We start from the raw sequence: 20,452 nt of genomic DNA, 5'->3' as shown, positions 1-20,452 counted from the left end.
AAGTAGAAGCATGTATTGCCGCATAAGCATTTCGGACAGCCAAGTCTTCCAACAATTTCTGCATACCTCCCTTTCCAAAATTCAAAGCAAGAGGCAATCCCATTTCTTCTGCATGGATCTTGCCATCTTTCCAAAAGATAAGTTGTCGTGCCAAGGCCTCCTGATAGGCAGCACAATATTTTCTCTCGTACTGTAAACTGTCACACCACATACATCTTTTTCCAGGCTTAGGGGCTGTTGCCCGTCCCCTTTCCTCTTGTCCTTTTTCATCCAATTTTGCAACCTTCAATTGAAGATCTCGTATCCCTTTGACTAATTCATCCAAGACATCTTCCCTAACAGAGGGAACAATAGCTCGTATAGCCATAGGGTTAGCCACAGAAGAAGGTGGCTTACTAGATACATCAACTGTCTTGCTCGTAACAGTGGGCAAGCTAGAGACATGCAATCTTTCTCTTCTTCTATGCTTCTTCACAAGTGCAGTAACAACTTCCTTGATATGTCTCCACTCTGTTTTCAAACATGTCTCTGTAGTCTGATCCTCAAGCAAATCATCAAGCTTCTCTTGAAGCTTAGGATCAGCTGCCTATAGAAACAATTCAATTTTCTAACTTGTAAGAGCTTGCTATTCTGCAAGATCCAACTGCTCAAATCGACTTTCAAATTCTCTTAACAATTCCGTAGCTACAAGACCCTTATTGGGTTGTAAAACCCACTCTTGAAAAGTCTTGCACGTAATCAAACTGGTATCCTCAATGTAAAATTCTTCCCTAAGTGTCTTCTTGAAGGCTACCCAGTCTGCATCTTGCAAGTATAATTCAGAAATCCATGCTTTCAGTTCATGAACAGTAACATGTACAAAATACCGGCTCCATGCAGATTGAGCCACTCCAAATAATTCCATCTTTTGAGCATAGGTATGTACATATGCAGATACATTCCTGCCATTGAATAACTTCACCTCACGCTCAACTGCTTGCAAAGCATTCATCACAACACTTTCTGTTTGAGCTGAAGCTTGCATCACATGTTGTTATTGTTGTACCTGCATAAGCATATTCATATTTTGCACCAACTATTGCAAAACATCACTAGAGAATGTATTCGAACTCCCATCTTATATTTCCTTCTTCTGTGTCGACTTTTCACGTCGGGTTCACCAATGTCGGAGGGGTTTTTGCCGAAAGGTCGAATCCACCGGGGATCAGAAGTAGAGATAGGAGATGAAAGAGAAGATAGAGAATACCCAAGTGGTAAACATGACAAAAACAAATCACAATGAATTGATTCAATATGTATTGAAAGAACATGGAATCTTTGCACTACTTAGAAGCAATCTCCAAGCATTAGTTCTCCTGGAGCTCCTTCGTAGACCAAAAACGTGAATCGAAAAAATTAGCTCTTTCTCTGCTGCCCGGGACCCAAATCTGATGGCTTCGTTGGCTCCAAAAGGGGGGTAAAACTGCAAGACACTTGATCACGGATCTCCCATATCACTCATTCTTCTTTCAGTTCAATCTGCAGTTTTCAGCCTGTTTACAGCGATCGAGACGCGCAATTTCGTGAATCTGTCTTTTTTATGAAAAATCTCCTAATTGGCTGAAAAAGCAACTAGCTTTTTGCATACCATCCAAATCTAGAAGCTTTTTCTAACTTTTTCAGATTTTTACAATAAATAATATCAAAAATAGACTAAAATTATCCAAAAATTTAGTATTTTCGGATAATCCATGCAACTCACACTAATACTAATGGCTCAGATCACATTGACTCTCTAGATCAATAGAGAAGTCGGATGATGATGCATTCTATACTTTTTCACACAGTGTCCTCATAACATCACGACATCACGGAGGTTATCGGAAACAACAAGATCTACAACTTTCATGTTGGACATTTTTTCATCTGAGCAACGCATAGAGAGATATCTCGAAATTGGTGATGCAAAGTAGGTCCTGGAATAGCCATACCTTACATAAAGATCAACCTCTCCAGCCTTGGCACTCAAGTCTCTCTCCAAGAAGAGAAGCTCTTGAAAGCATATAAAAGAGGAGGCTCTCCTTGGGTTTGGGAGAGGTGAAGGAAGCATCACTTTGCATGCATCCAAGAGGAGAAGAGAAAGTGCAAGAGCTGCAAAAGCTCTACTAAAATCAAATTCCAAGAGGAGAACAAAAGGTGCAAGTGCTGCAGAAGCTCTGCTGAAATCAAGCTCCAAGAGGAGAGCCTTACACATATTGTGTAGGAGAGAAGGAGACTCAAGAAGGATCAAAAGGTGCCAACTTCCAAGTTGTGCAAGTGTTAGCTAGTTGTATACCATGCAAGGAACCGTGATCTTGTTTCCAAGATCTACAAGTAAGAACTAGTTTATGTATGATGGAGAAGCTTGCTCCTTGTCAATAATGTAACTCCACAAGGGGGGGGATTGGCCCATCTTCCAGCCCCTAGTGTGTTGTGAATCTCTCTCTCTCTCTCTCTCTCTCTCTCTCTCTCTCTCTCTCTCTCTCTCTCTCTCTCTCTCTCTCTCTCTCTCTCTCTCTCTCTCTCTCTCTCTCTCTCTCTCTCTCTCTCTCTCTCTTTACATCTTTATTTTCTCTCATATGTCTCTCTCTGTGCCAGCATAATATTCACCATATATATTTTAAGTATATAAGAAAGTCGAGCATGTATCTTGGATCTTATAAAAGCTTGGGTGTGTAGTAGAGGCTGAGCTAGTGCCACATAGAGCTTGTGCCACATCCATTTTAGGTCCTGATAGAGATACTAGCTACCCTCCTATCCAACAAGCTTTCACAAGCTACATTCCACGCCCCAAAGATGAGAAAAATTGGATGCATATACTTGCCACTCTAGAGTTGCAATTCACATGGGAACTTGAATACAGAGAAGCTCACAAAGATCTATGTCAATGAGGAGCATGAGACCTTGTGGTCCAAATGATCAACCTTTAGAATGCATCTCAATGCCTCTCTTCATGATGGCCCCTGACTCTACCACAAGTCTTTCGCAATAGTTTTTGCATTCCAATAAGTAGACTTGAATTGCACAAGTTGTTACACCAGTGGAGGCCTTGCTTCCATAACAAACCCAAAGAAAACCTCTTAATCTTCAAAGAATTACTTTGCTAGCCCCACATGACAATGGATGCACCTTCATAAGGTCATGTTTGATTACCACAACAGTCTCTTCATCACCCTAATGTGAGAGTGCCAAGGGATTGACATTGAAGAAAAAATTGATGTCCCACCAATAGAGTCTACACACTCAAAGATAGATGGGGGTGATGATTTAGACCCTAAATCACTGCCACTCTCTAACCCTCACAAGACTAAGGCAAAATTACCAAATTGTCTCATGCGCAAGCATCCTAAAAACATCGAACGTAAGAATGAATTAGAATCAAGAGCCTAAAGAATCCATAGGATATCTCAAAGTGATTCACCCGATAAAAAAAGGAAGATTAAGTTATTGTATTTCTTGATGCAAAAAGATAAGGACAAACTAGCAAGCCCATTGAGGGCCCAACAAAGGTCAAAGAGGTTAACCTTGCTGAACAAAGAGAAACCCCTAGACCATTATACATAGCCAAGGACATTAATGTAATAGACAAGCAACAATTAATCAGTCTAATTCAAAGACTATCACAATGTATTCATTTGGAATTACTCTAACCTCAAGGGCATTCCACCTTAAGTCTTAACACATACCATTCCATTGAAATTCGATGCCAACCTCCCTACTAATAAATCCTTGCTATGCCACTAGATGCACCATGTGTAAGAAGAGATTGAGAAATTGAAAAAATTCAAATTCATTTATGAGACTGGGTATCACCCCATCATTATGGTATTCAAGAAGAATGGCAAGATCCGAGTATCCATCAACTACAAGAAGCTAAACCCTACCACCAAATGAGACTATTATCCACTACCTTACACAGATTACATGATTGACCACATGATAGGAAAAGAAGCTTATAGCTTTTTGAATGGTCTTGTAGGCTACAACCAAGTGCAAGTGATCAGGTTTCTCTCATGTTGATGTTGATTCAAATGGCACTGAGCAGAGCTTAAATGAGGAGTTTGGGATTCCATCTATTGAAAATGTATGACTCATCTATCTCCTAGATCCAATCCTATCAGATAACTACTAGTCAAGTATATCACCTAGGGTGTGGTGATGAAAATGTCACAACAAGGAAGGTTTCATACTCCCAATTGTGGTGGCCAAATCTCTTCAAAGATGCGGCCAATTTTATCAAACATTATGATGAGTGCCAACATACCAAGCTCTCCATTAAGAAGGACAAAATGGAACTCTATTGTCATGTGCCAACCCTTTGAAAAGTGGGGAATAGACTTCATGGGACCAATGAGTCATGCTACCCAATATTCTCACGCATGCTACATTATTGTCACCATAGACTAGATGACTAAGTTGGTAGAGGCTAGGACACTCGATGATAGAACTACGACAAAGTTCTTATATGGGAGAAAGTCATCTCACAATTTGGCTATCCCATTGAGATTGTTAGTAACCAAGGAATCCACTTCTTAAACAAGGTTATAAGACATCTACTATCCTTGTTTCTTTTCCTATATCAAAAGTCTAGCTCTTACTACCCTCAAGTAAACAATCAAGCAAAGGCAACTAATAAAAATCTCGTTAGTGTCTTAACCACAATTGTCTCAACCTTAAAGTTAAAACTAGGATCATGATCTCATGGTAGCACTATGGACTTATTGCATATTATACAAGATAGCTATGGGGCAAACTCCCTTCAAGCTAACATATGGGATCGATGTGATTATGCCAATCAATTTTCTTATGCCAAGTCTTCATATCGCAATTCAAGAGCATTGAAAATGCACTAAATCTTAGCCATACAACTCGCTAAACTTGAATGCCTCATAGAAATGCACCTCCTTGCAACTCATGTGCCCTCTTAACTCAAAGAGCTAGACAAAATGTCTGATTTAATAAGCACATCAAGTAGTGATCCTTTGAGAAAGTTGACCTTGTGTTGGTATATTTGATCAAAGTTCATAAGAAAAAATTTAAACTTTGAGGCCTCAGCTCCTATCACATTTGCATCATCAACAAAACTAATAATGTGGAGTTAAAAACTTTGGATGGGTAGAGCATTGGCCATTTCAATGGCAATTGTGTTAAATAGCATTACCATCTCATCCATTATTTGTACATGCCACCCATGAAAGAGACTCACTCCATATGAGCCATCGTAGTGATTGAGAAAACATGGGATGAACGAAAAATATACATGGTTCACCAACTAGCATGTGATTATCCTTTTATCAAGAACCTTTAATGTTATAGCTACCACTATTAGTAATCTGGGAGGAGAGAATGACTTCATCATTCCACCCGCTTATCTTCAAAGCAGATTGTCTATTGCCAATAAGCTTACATTCAATGTACTCATTGATGATGTTGCTGATTACAACAACCTTCCATACTATTACTAGTAAGAGTTAGGCAAACCAACATTATAGTCCACCAATATAAAGCTATAACCCTATGAAAGCCAAACTTACACTTTTCTTATCTCCTTCTATGTTCTTATGGCATGGAAAGAGTGGGAATCCACATCATATTAGGGTGCTCATTTAAATTCATCATAGATTGCCACATAACCTACATTAACAATCATATATATATACACATATATATGAAATTTCTAGTAGCTAGAGTTATCTCAACTTTCAACCATAGGGGATTGATTTTACACCCTTTCCCAAAAGGGATGCTACACCATAACCTCCACACCCCCCCACCCCCACAATTGTAATTGCATAGACTTTAAAAGAGCCAACCTATGAGCACCTCACCTCACTACCTCAACTCCAGTGGTAGAGACCAAAGTCCAATATATCTCACATAGGATCTATCTCTAATCAAACAATGTCCTTCTTCTTGACAAAAAATCCAAACACACAGATGGCATTGTTATAGGCCACACATCACACCTTGATGGATCCCCAAGGCTCTTATGCACCCAAGGATACTATCAATGTTGTAAATATGTCTAGCTCCCCAAGAAAACATTGCCCTTGCCATCATATCACTAAGCCTTTGTCGAATTTTACACTGGCCAACACCAACCCTCAAAGATAGAAACGTAGTAGTAGCAGCCCCAAACCACTACTCCTCCTAACAAGAGATCATAGGCAGATCACACTACGCCATTCCTGCTGCAAAAACCATCAACCCAAACACACCCCAAGACATCCACACATACTATGTTGAATTCTTACTCTAGGCCCACCTTGGTTTAGTGACCCAAATGCCCCAACCTTACAGTTACCTCCCAAGAATCAACCATATTAAACTTTGAATCCCTAGAAGCACAACTAATGGTAGCTACCAACCCTCACAACTTGACAACCTTTAACCAAATGATACCATTGAACTTGGCCAATTTTCATCAGGACTAACCTCAACAAGCCTCCCTTTAGGATCAATGCATGCCAATCACTTCCTTTGAGCCATTTAAAAATGCCCCAATGCTACCATTTAATCTACAAGATGACAAAAGAATCGATCAACTGACTAAGCATACAAGTACCTTTTACAACTAGACTCCACTTTTGGCACATTCATGAAACTCTTGTTGAAACATTTTTATGTGTGTATATAAGAGTGGTGCCTTATTTATATGCAACCTTAGAGTGTGGAGAGATGAGGATGTTGAGTTAGATGGATAAGGATCTGAGGTGGCAAGTAAAAGAGGATTGTATCCAATGTACTCATGTGCCTATTTAAAGAGGTAGGCTCTATGCAAATAGTGAAGCTTACTTTGCTTTCTCAAAATTATGGCTTATCTTCTCTATGATCCTCCTTGAATCTCTTTTGTTCTCTCACTAGCAAGGGGGCAACTTGAGGAGACAAGCATGAGGCTTGCTTCCTCTATCATACACAAAGAAGACGAGATATAGGTTGTGCCTTGGCTTGAAGCCTTGAAGATCCTCAACTTGTTGCAAGAAGACATCCTCGTTAGAATTGATGTCATTGTCACACATACAAGATCCACATAATTTGCACCAATTTTTGATAAGGGGGGCTACTTCATGACTATTTCCTTCTTTTTCTTATCTTCTTATCTTTAAAGGTTAAAGGTTATAAGTATTCAAGCCCTTTTCCCACCTCACTCAATAAACTAGTTATTATTGTGCCTTGTTCACATTGAGCATTCTAGAATTGAATATTTGTAAGTTGAATTCACACTATTACTATTTAAAATCAGTGTGGTACAAGCCCTCTTCACATTTCCCATTCCAATTGGTCATGAAAAAAGTTTTTCATACTCTAAAAGTTGCCAATGTATAAGTGGATGTTTGTGTGTGGGTTTTCTCATTGATCAAAATCTTTTGTAATCTCCAAAAATATCCTCTCTCTTTTTTAATATCAATGTTAGGCATTGCTGGTGAGTCACTAGTAAGATCTCTTTGTAAAAATTGTGGCTGAAGCTTGACAGATGATTTTTTATGCCGAGAAGTGCTTAAAAATAGTCGAAAATTTTGAATTTCAAGGGAAAAATAGACTTCATCGAAGGTGGCGGTTGCAATCAGTACGATTTTAAGCGGCAAGTCCCTAGAGTGCTAGTGCTTATTTGCATGAAAAATCAAACGGTGGTGGATGGCCGAGCTTGAGTTTTCCTAGATGCAAAAAGACGTTAGGAATCCAATGCAAGTCTCGAGTCTTCATTCCGAGGTTGTTTGATCCCCCATTTAATCCCCACAAGGTTCGGAGTTGTGAAGCGGCTACTGGATCTGGAAGCTAGGAAGACTGTGAAGGGGCCCAGCTTTGTAGATTTCAACTTCATGGAACCATCCGTCCAAACGGATCTCAATTCTGACATCATTTGCCCCCTCAAAACTAGAAAAACCACTTACTGGAAGTGTGAAAGCACAAGCTATGAACTAGATACTTTATGCTTTAAAGCTTAAGCTTGCTTAATCTTGAGCTTAATGACAAGAAATGAAATGCCATGGGGAGGGGGGTGCATTTTTTTTTGTTCTTCCCATCTTGGCAATGATTGGCCATTTTCTAATCTACAAAGAGAGAGAGAGAGAGAGAGAGAGAGAGAGAGAGAGAGAGAGAGAGAGAGAGAGAGAGAGAGAGAGAGAGAGAATCCTCTTGGACCTAAGATGCCTCTATTCTTTGCCCTCCATCGCCAAAATCTGATCAAGAATTGATGCACTGAGCAAAGAGATTAAAAACTAGTATTTCTCTCTTCTCCATCTCTCTCCTACATAGAAGCACTTCATGTGGCAAGAATCAAGAAGAGAATCGGGAGATGGATGCTTGTCCGGGAGGCACCGGATTGTTCCAAGAGGCTGAGGAGGTTGAAGGCTAAAGATCTATGCTGAAATCCATGGCTGGTGGGTCGGTACACAGTCTCAATTAATTATTCAAGAAACCCGAAACATGCAAAAAAGGCGGTATGCTCTATTTTATGAAAGAATTTTGCTTGTTTTTTATCATTCATGGTCTAAATGGTGTGCACATGGGCTGAAATTTTATTTGAATGTTCCTTGCATTATGTTTGAGGGCTGCAATCACTGTTATGAAGAATCCATATTGATTTACAACAATTATTAATTCTGAAAACCTGAAAAAATACTAATTTTGATGAAAATTGATCGTTTGATTTTAAATGGGGAAAAATGAATGGACATGGGATAAAATACGGGAAAATGTTGAGTTTCAGTTCAAATGATCAGCCATCAGAAAAAAAACCAAAAATACCTATTTTCTATTAAAAATCAATAGAAAAAATAAAAAATAGAGAAAAAAGGGTTTCTTGCATTGGAAAAAAATGGAAAAATAAGATCTATTTATGTGAATGTTTGACGGGGTTGAAGCATGAGGTTAAGCCTCAGTATGGCCTTGTCCTTTGTGTTAAAGTGCACATTTATTACTTTTGCATACAAAAAATGACATTAAAAACCCTCTATACCTATGCAACGCAGCAAAATCTAAATGGTGAGGGGGAGGATGATGTTATACCATAGTTTAAACGCTGAAATAATAAAAAGTCTGATTTTTTTCTTTATGCATAACATTTAGGATGCGGTTTATTTAGAAATAATGGATCTTGCAACACAAGGTTAGCCTTGGTGCTAGGTTCCTACAACGAAGCATTGCGTATTAGCGAAAATTCATTGAAAGGGTTGTTTTTGCACGACACATAGGCTGATTTTAAATCATAATTGTTTGTGCACAATAAGGCATTCACCATTGCATGAATTATACACATGGGATCTATTCCTGGCGTGCATAGCACTTGGTTGAAGTATAAATGACCCACGCTGGAGAGAGTAAAGCACCCAAGCTGTAGGTCTAGATGGTGGGTCCAAGGGAACAAGTAAGTGAGGACTGGTATATTCCTGGAACAATATAATATTGGTACCAAGAGTGAAATTTGTTTCATATGTGTTATATGTGTTAGCGACGCATCGAGGGGCCAATCCCTAAGGTGTAAGAGGGTCACAGTTGTGGGTCTGCGTCAATCAACCGAGGGGTGCCTCCTATGTTGTTCTACATGGCGAATTACACCAAAATGTGTAGGGTCTCCCTCTAAGGAGTCTGATAAGGTTAAGGGTTGGACTATAAACACGATGTCCTGTAGACACTCTTGGCTGCGAGGCCATGGGGTTGTCTTGTGCATGTTAGAGGTCCGCCGACCGGCTAGTGCTATTGCTAGTGTCACCCTTTTTTAGGTCCCATCAAAGCTTCCAACATTTCATTTGGCATTGAAAAATCCAAGGGTGGGAGTGGTGCACAGATCGGATGCCGTAAGCGCGTGTAGTGAACGCCGGAAGGTCCCCAAGAACAAAAGAACTCTACTTTTTGCACAAAACTCAAGGTAGAAAGCATGCACGACATGAACAAGAGACCAATTGGGTGCAATCTTCCCCCATACCTTGTGTGAGCGCTCCACAAAGCATGTATTTTATGTATTAATCATCTTCAAGCTCAAATAATAGCCCAAATTATAAAATAGCACGCTTTTGGCTTTTGAGTTTGCTTTAGTGCCAAATAGAAATAAAGCTAATGGGTGGGCACCCAAGAAGTCAGACATACCCAATACAATGTCCAAATACAAATATCATAATCGTGTGCCCATGCGCATATAAAAATAATAAATAAATATCCAACGCCTTAATAAATAGGCGCGACAAAATATAGGCGCCATGCCTAAGGTATGCGCCCATCAAAATATAAGTGATAACTCGAATACACGCTATCCTCCAATGCTTTCCTCCACCACTGCTGCTATCTCTACACATCAATTGAAGCATTCACAATCGTCAGTAAAATAATACAATTAAACTGACAAAAGTGAATACCTAGCAGTCTTCAGCTACATAAATAAATCAATTGGTTAGAAATCAATCCTAACCTTAATTTATCACGAGTGTGCACTCTAAACTCATAAACGTTTATTAATTTAATATGTATTTTGCGGAATAACCCGCTATGGAATCACCCATGTACACGCTAAATTAACGAAATGCCCGAAAAGGATAGGTGTCCCCATCGACTTCTCGTACAAAGAATCCACTTTCTGTATGAGCCCTAGTAAACAAAGTTTACGGAATCCACCATAAAACCTCACGGAATCCACCATGTAATATGCCTCCTGGCATCATACCCCCAGGGTGGGATAGCAATTGTCCTCAATTGCTATTAGCTCAATGTGGAGCTAACAGAGTGGGGAAAACATTTAGGTCTCTAGCATGCATCCATTGAGCCTCTTCAACAAGATGGTTTTAAAACTTGATCAAATATCTAGAATATCTACGGCCAGTTCTAGTGGTCATAAAGTCAGTATCTATGATAGCTTCAGGTTCAAGGATTTCAATCTCTTCATCTAACAAAGTTGGGTTTTCATAAACAGGGTGTACATGTAATTGGCCTCTAAAGGGTCATAATAAACTAATGTGAAAGGTGTTGTGAATTTTCCAATGTGGTGGTAGTTCTAACTTAAATGCATTGTCATTGATTTTGTGAATGATCTTAAATGGTCCATAGAATCTAGGTGCTAATTTCACAACTGAGTGTTTATCTACACTTTGTAATCTACGTTTTTCTATTCTTAACCAAACATAGTCATCAACTTTGAAATTCATGGCCTGTCTTTTCTTATTGGCTTGCTTTGTATATGATTGCTGGGCTTTGGCAATCATATCTTTAACTTCATCAAAAATAGTAGCGTGCATGGTAGCAATATTATCAGCTCTGAATCTTATTTGATAAAGATGCAACAGGTGTAGACAGTCTATAACCATAAATGACTTCAAACGGTGCTTTCTTTGTAGCTGTGTGTGGTGTATTGTTATATGCAAACTGAAGTAAATGTAGATGTGTATCCCATGTCTGTGGTTTTGAAATAGTATAAGCACGTAAAAGATCTAAGATAGTACTGTTAGTAGCTTCTGTTTGACCATTAGTTTCAAGATGAAATAAAGATGAGAAATCAATTTTTGTTCCTAAGTTAGCAAACAAAGTAATCCAAAAATTATTATAGAATCTAGAATCACGATCAAAAATAATAACTTTTGGTAAAGTATGATCAGTGAAAACAGTTTTCAAAAACAACGGAGCTGCTTGAGATGCTGTTAAAGCTTTCTTGCATGGAATGAAATATGCTTGTTTGCTAAATCTGTTTACAATAGTCCAAATCATATCATGGTTAGCTTTAGTGTTAGGTAAACTCGTAATAAAATCCATAGAAATCTGTTCCCATGGTCTTGATGGAATAGATAAAGGCATTAGTAAACCATATTGTTTACCATGATGTCTCTTAACTCTTTGACAAACTAAGCATTCAGAAACAAAGTTAGATACATCAGTGTCCATATGTGGCCAATAAAAATCTTCAGTCAATGTACGCAAAGTAGAGATAATACCTCTATGACCTTGATATGGAGGACAATGAATCTCATTCAAAACAAAAGATCTAAATGGAACTGTAACACATAATCTCTTTTCATAAAACATGAATCCATCATAGGAATCCAGTTATTTCCAACTAATTTATTCCAATCAGCTTGAAAAGTAATGTCCTGATGATAAGTATCTTTCATAGGGATAAGGGAATCAAATGATATGACAGAGGTATTATGAATAGTTGGTCTTCTACTTAAAGCATCGGCTACTACATTCTCTTTTCCTGGTTGATATTGGATAAGGGGATGAAAACTTTGAATGAAAGCTGCCCATTTGATATATCGGTCAGAGATTTGGGGTTGACTAAGGAGATGTCTAATGCTTTGTTGGTTAGTCTTAATCATAAACTCAGAACCCATTAAGTAATGTTTCCATTGTCTTAATGCTTGTACTACATCTAACAATTCTTTATCATATGTAGAATATTTAAGTTCGGATGGTTTCAGTTTACAGCTAGAATAGGCTATGGGATGATTATCTTGCATAAGTATGGCTCCTATTCCAAATCCGCTAGCATCAGTAACTACTAAAAAGAATGGTCTATTGAAATCAGGTAGTTGTAATACAGGAGCATGGGTTAATGCATGTTTTAATAAATCAAAAGATTTTTGTTGATTATCAGACCAATGATAAACAATATCTTTCTTTAAAAGTTTAGTCAAAGGCAAAGCAAGTAATGAAAAATTTCGCACAAACTTCTTGTAGAAACTAGCAAGACCTAGAAAAGAACGTAACTCATGCACATTTTTAGGTATGGGCCAGTTTAATATTGCTTCTATCTTCTTAGGGTCAACCTTAATACCTTCTGATGACACAATATGACCTAGATATTCAATTTCTGTTTGAAACAACTCACTAGGTCTAATTAATCCTCGATTTAATAAATCATCTACTTGATTTTGAATTTCTTTCTGTTCAATCTGGTTATGCCTATATGGTGCTTTACATGGTGGTTGTGTACCAAGAATTAAATCTATTTTGTGATCTTCAGGACGTGAAGGAGGTAGTCCAGGTGGTAAATCTTATGCAAAACAATCTTTAAATTATGCAAGGAATTCTTTATGCCTAGGGTGCATATGTTTTTCTTTAGCTTGAAGTTCATTCACCCAAATTAGATAAGATTTACTACTTTTACGTAATGCACGTTTAGCTTGAGTATGAGTAAGCAGTGGAAAATTATTAGATGCGTGCATACCATGCAATGTAATTTGTTTTCCTTGAAAATGAATTTTAATTAAATGCATGGAATAATCTATGTCAGGATTATGCTGATGATGCCAAGGCATACCTAGGATAATATCACTGGACTGTAAAGGTACAACTAGGAAATTCCTTCGTTCAATGTATTCACCAATTTTAATTTCTAAGTCATGCACCTCTTGTGTTCCATTATATCTTCTGCCTAAGAATGCTACTTTAATGCAATAATGCGTAGAAATAGTTTTTAATTTCAATTCTTTCACTAACTTTGCAGAAATAAAATCATGTGTACTTCCATCATCATGCGAAATAATATTTTCTTTTCCATGCACTAAACATTTCATTGTCAACAAAGAATGTGGAGTTGGCATACCTGATAAAATATCTAAAGGAGTAGCAATGTCGTCCTCATCTTCCGTAAAGTCAAGCATTTCCTCACGTTCTTCATCTTCCATTGCTCCAAGATAATTGATATGGACAGGTGGTTTCTTCAATTGGCAATTGGCTGCTAGATGTCCAGGTTGATGGCATTTGTAACACACTATAGGTTTGGCTTTAGATACATTGTTGGCAATGGTAGAAAGTCTAGGAATATTGGGATTTGGCTGTGAGGATGGCTTAGGGTTTTGATTGGTATTTGATGGCAAAGCATGTGGTTTTGTCCAAGACTTACGAAAAGATAATAAGGAAAATGACTTTGATTGAATCTTCTAAAATTTGAATTGAATTGCTTAGAGCCATAGTTACCATTTGCTTGAAATTGTTGTGGACGCTTGTCTCTTCCTCGAATCTTGTCTTCAATGTCATGAGCCAAAGAAATTGCAACTTCAAGGGTTGTAGGCTTGAACATATTAACTTTAGCGTAATAATGCCCAAGTAATCCAGACATAAACTTGCGCTTGTGAGTCGCTTTAGATACGTCTTCAAGCATTCGGAGTTGCAGTAGGGCATTCCAAAAATGTTCAGTGTATTGGGAAATAGGCTCACGATCTCTTTGCTGAAGAAGATCCCATTGCTTTATGGCTTTTTCATGGAATTGAGGAGGAAGGAAATTCTGCATAAACTTCTTTTTGAAACTCTCCCAGGTAGTGGGACAATCTATGCTCTTACGAACTATGGTCCACCAAAGAGATGCTCGATCAACTAAGTGATTAGTGACACATTTAATTTTGTATTTTTCAACGTATGTCTCTTCATGAAAGTAATCATCAAACTGATTGATAAATGCAAGGACAGTCTTTCCATCTCAAGTTCCATTGAAAGTACAGAATTTGAAATTTCTTTTACTTATCTTTATTTCTTTGCGGATGGATTGAGCTTCGAGAGTCACATCGATGGTTCGTCGGATAAGATCTTCGGGTTGTGGTCCATCTTTGTCGGTGGTCGATCATTGCAAATTGGCCAATTGAACTTGCAAAGCTTGTCGGGCTCTTCGTTCGTCATCAAGCTGCATCATAATTAAATCCAATTTTTATTCCATCGTAGGTTCAGGAAGATCATCTTCAGCCATTAAATCGTCCATGTTTTGTTCCGTCATCTTGTAAAAATCCAAAAGACCTCACACTCTTAAAATCCAATTACCGGGATGAGCGTAGCTCAAAGTCGGGTATACAAGGCTTATAGATTTTTGTTTGGCTTTCACGATCTTCGTCCTTTGCGGTTGCGGGATTTGTAGTCTTCTTTGAAACTGTGTATGACCTTCTGCGTGTGCTGAAATTGGTTCAGCAAATTTGCATATGTGAACAGAGTCTTCCAGGAAACAACTTTGTAGTTCTGTGCTTCTGCGCAGGAACAATCCTTATGGGAGTTGTTGAGATAAGTCAGTTTTGATCTTTGGTGACTTACAGGACTTGTAGAGTAAGTAAGTTTGAAATTGAGGAGTTAGAGAGCCTTAGTAAACTTGGATTACTAAGAAGCTTTAAGCTTCTTAGCCTATCGTCGATTTTTTAGGACATATTCATGTCCTCGGCGGATTTATCACCGCCCAGCACGTCCTCTTGCTGTTTGTTGACGATTTTTATTTTTAAGCTTCTTTAAGCTTAATACTAAGCTTTCTATCCTTTAATTTTAATCTTTTAAGCTTTTTGAAAGATATGGAGCTTATCTGTGTTGACTGTGGAAAAACGACTTGGAAGAAGAGTTGTAGGAGTGGTCCTCCACTTCCTCAGGCCGGTCCTTCGCGATCAAAGGCTATAGAAAGAGGTTCTTGATTGCCAGGAATCCACCCGTATTGACCGTTCGCGATGAAACTGGCTGTAGAGCTCGATCGTTCCAGGAGCTTCGCCTTCGCGCAAGATGGGTAGCGATTGGAAGCTCTCGATCTCAGCTTCGCTCTAATACCACTGGTGCACAGATCAGATGCCGTAAGCGTGCATAGTGAATGCCGGAAGGTCCCCAAGAACAAAAGAACTCTACTTTTTGCACAAAACTCAAGGTAGAAAGCATGCACGACATGAACAAGAGACCAATTGGGTGCAATTTCCCCCCATGCCTTGTGTGAGCGCTCCACAAAGCATGTATTTTATGTATTAATCATCTTCAAGCTCAAATAATAGCCCAAATTACAAAAGGGAGAAGTATCATGCTTGGGCAACTCAGATGCAATTTCTACTCATGCATAAAAAACTATGGACTATAGTCCAAGATGACCCACCACCACAATTAATTGTGAGAATGGATAGAGAAGGATGAACAAGCACTTGATCTAGTTGGTTTATATATTGCTCAATGCCTTATCCATCACATTAATATAAAATGAACATGAAAGGAAGAGTGGGAAGACTTACAAAACATGTATCAACATTCAGAGGCTTTAATCAACCAACTTGAAGAAATCAAAGTCACAACCCCTGAAAAGGACACAATAGCAATGCTACTTGTAAGTCTACCAAAAGAATATGCATATTTGAAAAATTCAAATCTTACCCATGAATCACTTAACCATGAAGGGTGCATATCTTTAATTCTTTTGAAAGAGAAGGAACTTAAAGGGAAGGTTGACTCATCAACAGCAAGGATGCTATATTCTTTACAAGGAAGGATCACAAGGAATGCTACTGCTATGGAAGGAAATGACACATCAACATAGAATATAGATTGAAACACTCACCCAAATGTAGTCACTATAAGAAGTTTGGACATCAAGAAGATGCATGCAGATTCATAAGGCAATAAAATTTCATGGAGGAAAAAAACCAAGACAAAAAGGCAAAAGGATACCTTTTTTGAAGTCAAGAAGAAGAAGACTTGAAGATAAAGAGCTTGACCGCCCACTAGCAAGAGCCATAGAATGTACCTAATGAGGGGAGACAATCAATCATTCAATATAACCCATGTAACTACTTGACCACCTTATAGTAGCCGAATAAGGCACCAAGGGGGGTCTTGAAATATTTGTATGTATGTATATAAGAGTGATGCCTTCAATTGTATGCAACACAATATGAATTAAACCTTAGAGTGTGGAGAGGTGAGGATGTTGATTTAGATGGATAAGGATTTGAGATGGTAAGCCATAGATGACTCAATACAATGTATCCAATGTACTTATGTGCCTATTTGAAGAAGCAAGCTCTATGCAACGTGTGAAGATTTCTTTGCTTTCTCAAACTTATGGCTTATCTTGTCTATGATCATCCTAAAATCTCTTCTTTTCTCTCAACTCCATCCCATGATTCAACTGATGCTCACATGGTTATGCTCCCCTCCTAATGGCATCCCACATAGGAAGAGAAAGAGCATTCATATTGTAAAGCATCCTAATTCAAGAGAAATTTTCACAATAACTCTCTAAAGCACAGCTACAAAAATGTGAAATCCTCGTGACATAAGTAACAATTATGCAACTTAAAGACCCATTCCAAGTGGCAACACTCAAACTACTAGCTATCTCTCCCGATTGTTTCACATGGAGTTGGTATCAATTGCACCATGACATGGACACTCAAGGTAGCTGCCTCTTCCCCTTGGCCGAACAACATTGTATAGTGTGCTTGCTAAAGAGAAACCCCACATATTATGACTCTAGATCCTCTGGTCTATCCTTGAATTCCACAATCTCAATGCATCAAAGGAGTTGCTACATCGCCTACTACTAGTCAAGACACTAATTGAAGAGGAACTTCACGTTGTTAGTCTCCTCAATAAACCCTCTCTACTTAGTGAGATTACTTCATATTTGTGCATCTTAATGGTTCAACCAATAAATTTGGACTCTCTTGCCGAGCTTAAATACAATCTAGATTTCTAAGATTGATGGATGTACATAAACAAAACCATACTACTATAAATATCAACAAAACTATAATTAATTGTTGACCAAACCCTCAAAAATCCCTAACACATTGTAGCAAGTTCCCAAGCTTGGAAGTTTGCATTCTTTTTACAGGGGGAGAGGAGAGCTTCAAGCATTCTCCAATTCTTTCAACTCCTCCATGTAAGAGAAGTGACCATCAGCTCCTCCACATGAAAAAATGCCCATCATGGCAACCCTGACCTTCAATCGAAGTAACAATTGTGTGGTAAAGGTAAAAACGAGTAAAGGAAGAGATAAGTAAATTAAATGTTTAATTTTTTAGTTATAAATATGTCTAATGGATACTCCTTCATTTTACACATTGCAACCGCACAAGTACCATTCCTCTTAGCCACATTGTAGCATGTACCTATCAAAGACCCACTAAATTAGGATAATCTAGTGTTCTCTACCTAGTAGAGATGTGAAATGAATTTAGAGACGTGGTTTGTGGGACATGCACTAATTTATGTTCTGACCAACCTTGAGAACTTGGTTGAGAAATATCAGATTGCCAAGGAACTTATAGCCAATTGTAGCCTTGGTGACTACATCAAAGCCGCATCAACCTACATCCACCTCATGACTTGCACTAGACTACATCAAAGCCACATCAACCTACATCCACTTCTTAACCTACACTGGACTGATTTAAAATTACAACTGAGTCACTAAATCAAGTAAATTCATGTACAACCTAAAAGCTTATGAGAATTATAGTACTGAACAAGAGGCATGCATTGATTTCACCCTGAAGTTAGTAGAAGAGACCTTGGGCATCAAGATTGGAATAGGAAAGTACATTAAATGGGATGAAACTTCAATGATGAGAATTGATGGAGCCTTGGTAAAGATAGTGGCCAATGAAGGATTTCTTCTAAGTGCAATAATTCTCTTGAGATCAATAGTTCTCTTGAGAGTAATATGAGAAGAACAGTTGATGGTAATGTAGTTGCTTGATCTCTTTACCTACAACAAAACCTCAACCAACCCAACCAAAATCCCTAAATAGCTCTTGGAGGATATATTGACAAAAAACCAAATTAAGCATGACTTAAAGTTCTCTATGGTTGGAATGTGTCATTGAATCCCTAGCCAAGGTGCAATACGTCATTCCAAAGGACTCTAAAGTAAAGCTTAATTGCATGGATGCCAAGCATAGGATCATCAATTATTGCAACACACTCACTCAAGTCATTGCTGTCATTGTAGGAATGCCCCTCCATGAGATCTTACCACCATGCTAGTAAGAAGATGTCAAAGAAGGAATGGAGAATATTAGAGACCAAAATCAAGTAGACATAGTAAGAGTACAAGAGGACCATTAGAGCATCTATAGAAGAATCCATAAGTAGCAAGGACCAAACCATTGCATAACAGATAGCAAAGCTCATAGCCTAAAAAGGAGAAAGTAGCACTAGTAAGGGGAAGCAGAAGGAGACAGAAGAACCAACCACTAATGCAACAACCCTCAGTGAGTTGAAGGCTCAAATAGGAACCATGCAAGTGATGCAAATCAATGAGTTAACAAAACAAGACCCATGCTTGAAGTCACCGTTACTAATCCAGAAGAGAGCCCTCGTCCAAGAGATAACTCAAAAAAATGCACAAGAATCTTCTAAGGGGTAGAGCACAACAAGAAGAGTAGGACCCCTAGAGTGGCTTTGTGAAGAGATTAAAGAAGATAAGGAAAATGCACTCAAGGTTGATCAAGAGCTCCAAGGTAGGTTAGAAAGGCTATAAGATGAATACAAAACCTCTTAGTAGAATATGAAAATTAGGTTGAGGATCTCCAAGCTCAACTAAAGGAATACGATAAAGCACTTAAGGAACTATAAGAGAAGCAAGAGCATGAGTTTCAGAATCAACTAAAGGAGTGCGACTCAGTTCTTAAGGATCTCTAAAGCCAACTAAAGGAGTGTCACATGCTGCTTAAAGAACTTCAAGAAAAACATATGCAATAACTTCACACTTAATTAAAGGAGCATGACTTAGCACTTAAGAAGCTCCAAGATCAGCTCAACGAGCAAGAGGCTACCATAAACAAGATTCAAGATAAAGTTAAGGACCACCGGGTAGAAGTGGCCAAGTTGAGCACACATCTAACAGAAACTAGTCACCAATTCACACTTTTTGTACTTGAAGTGGCCTAACAAAAGGTAAAAGCAAGTCTACATGAAAGATAACATCTAGAGCATCAACAAATATACCGCCATTGGAGTGTCTCATATGCAAGTTTGCAAAAGAAGCTATCTTCACCAACTTGAAGTCTACTTGAAAGATAACATTTGGATTATCAACAAATATACGGCCATTGGAGTGTCTCATATGCAAGTCTATAAAAGAGGCTATCTTCGCCAACTTAATAGGGATTGTACACATGGTAGAAAATAAAACACAAAGATTCTATTAGACAACCCTAATGAAGCTCTCCAATTATTTAAGAGTGGCATTATATAGTGAAAGTTAGCACAAAATCCAATTGGAGATCTACATATTTGTTATGATTAAGCAACAAGAGCTATTCAAAAAAGCAACGATAATGTGAGGCTTACATAGCCATGATCTAGACTTTAAGAGCTAAGTCACTAAGAGTAATAGAGTGCCCCATCCCCCTGAGCTTCTATCACAAGAAATGAAGAGAACCTAGAAGAGATCGTGTAAAAATACTAGGAGAAGCAAGAGACTAGCCCTTCTATGAAGCTTGAGTTCAAAGTCAATGAGGAGAGTGAGCTTAGAAAGCCACTTTCATTATGCATAGTATGGCTACTCATACAAATAGCTTTGAACATTACTATGAAGTGGCTAAACCTATTACATGTCTAGTTGAGTCTGAAGCTAACATGAATCAATGACATATCCTTGACATGGCTAATGACTAATGCTATGCATGAGAGAAACATGAAGGAATGAATGTGAGCATTCAGTTTGTCCCAATATGCACAAGCCTTCTCCAATCGACTTTCTAGGATGCTAACATGAAGC

This window comes from Lygodium microphyllum, chromosome 15 (assembly GCF_053477565.2).
Source record: "Lygodium microphyllum isolate KBCC chromosome 15, Lygodium_microphyllum_v1.1.10, whole genome shotgun sequence".
Lineage (NCBI taxonomy): Eukaryota > Viridiplantae > Streptophyta > Polypodiopsida > Schizaeales > Lygodiaceae > Lygodium > Lygodium microphyllum.
This window is presented reverse-complemented; position numbering follows the sequence as displayed.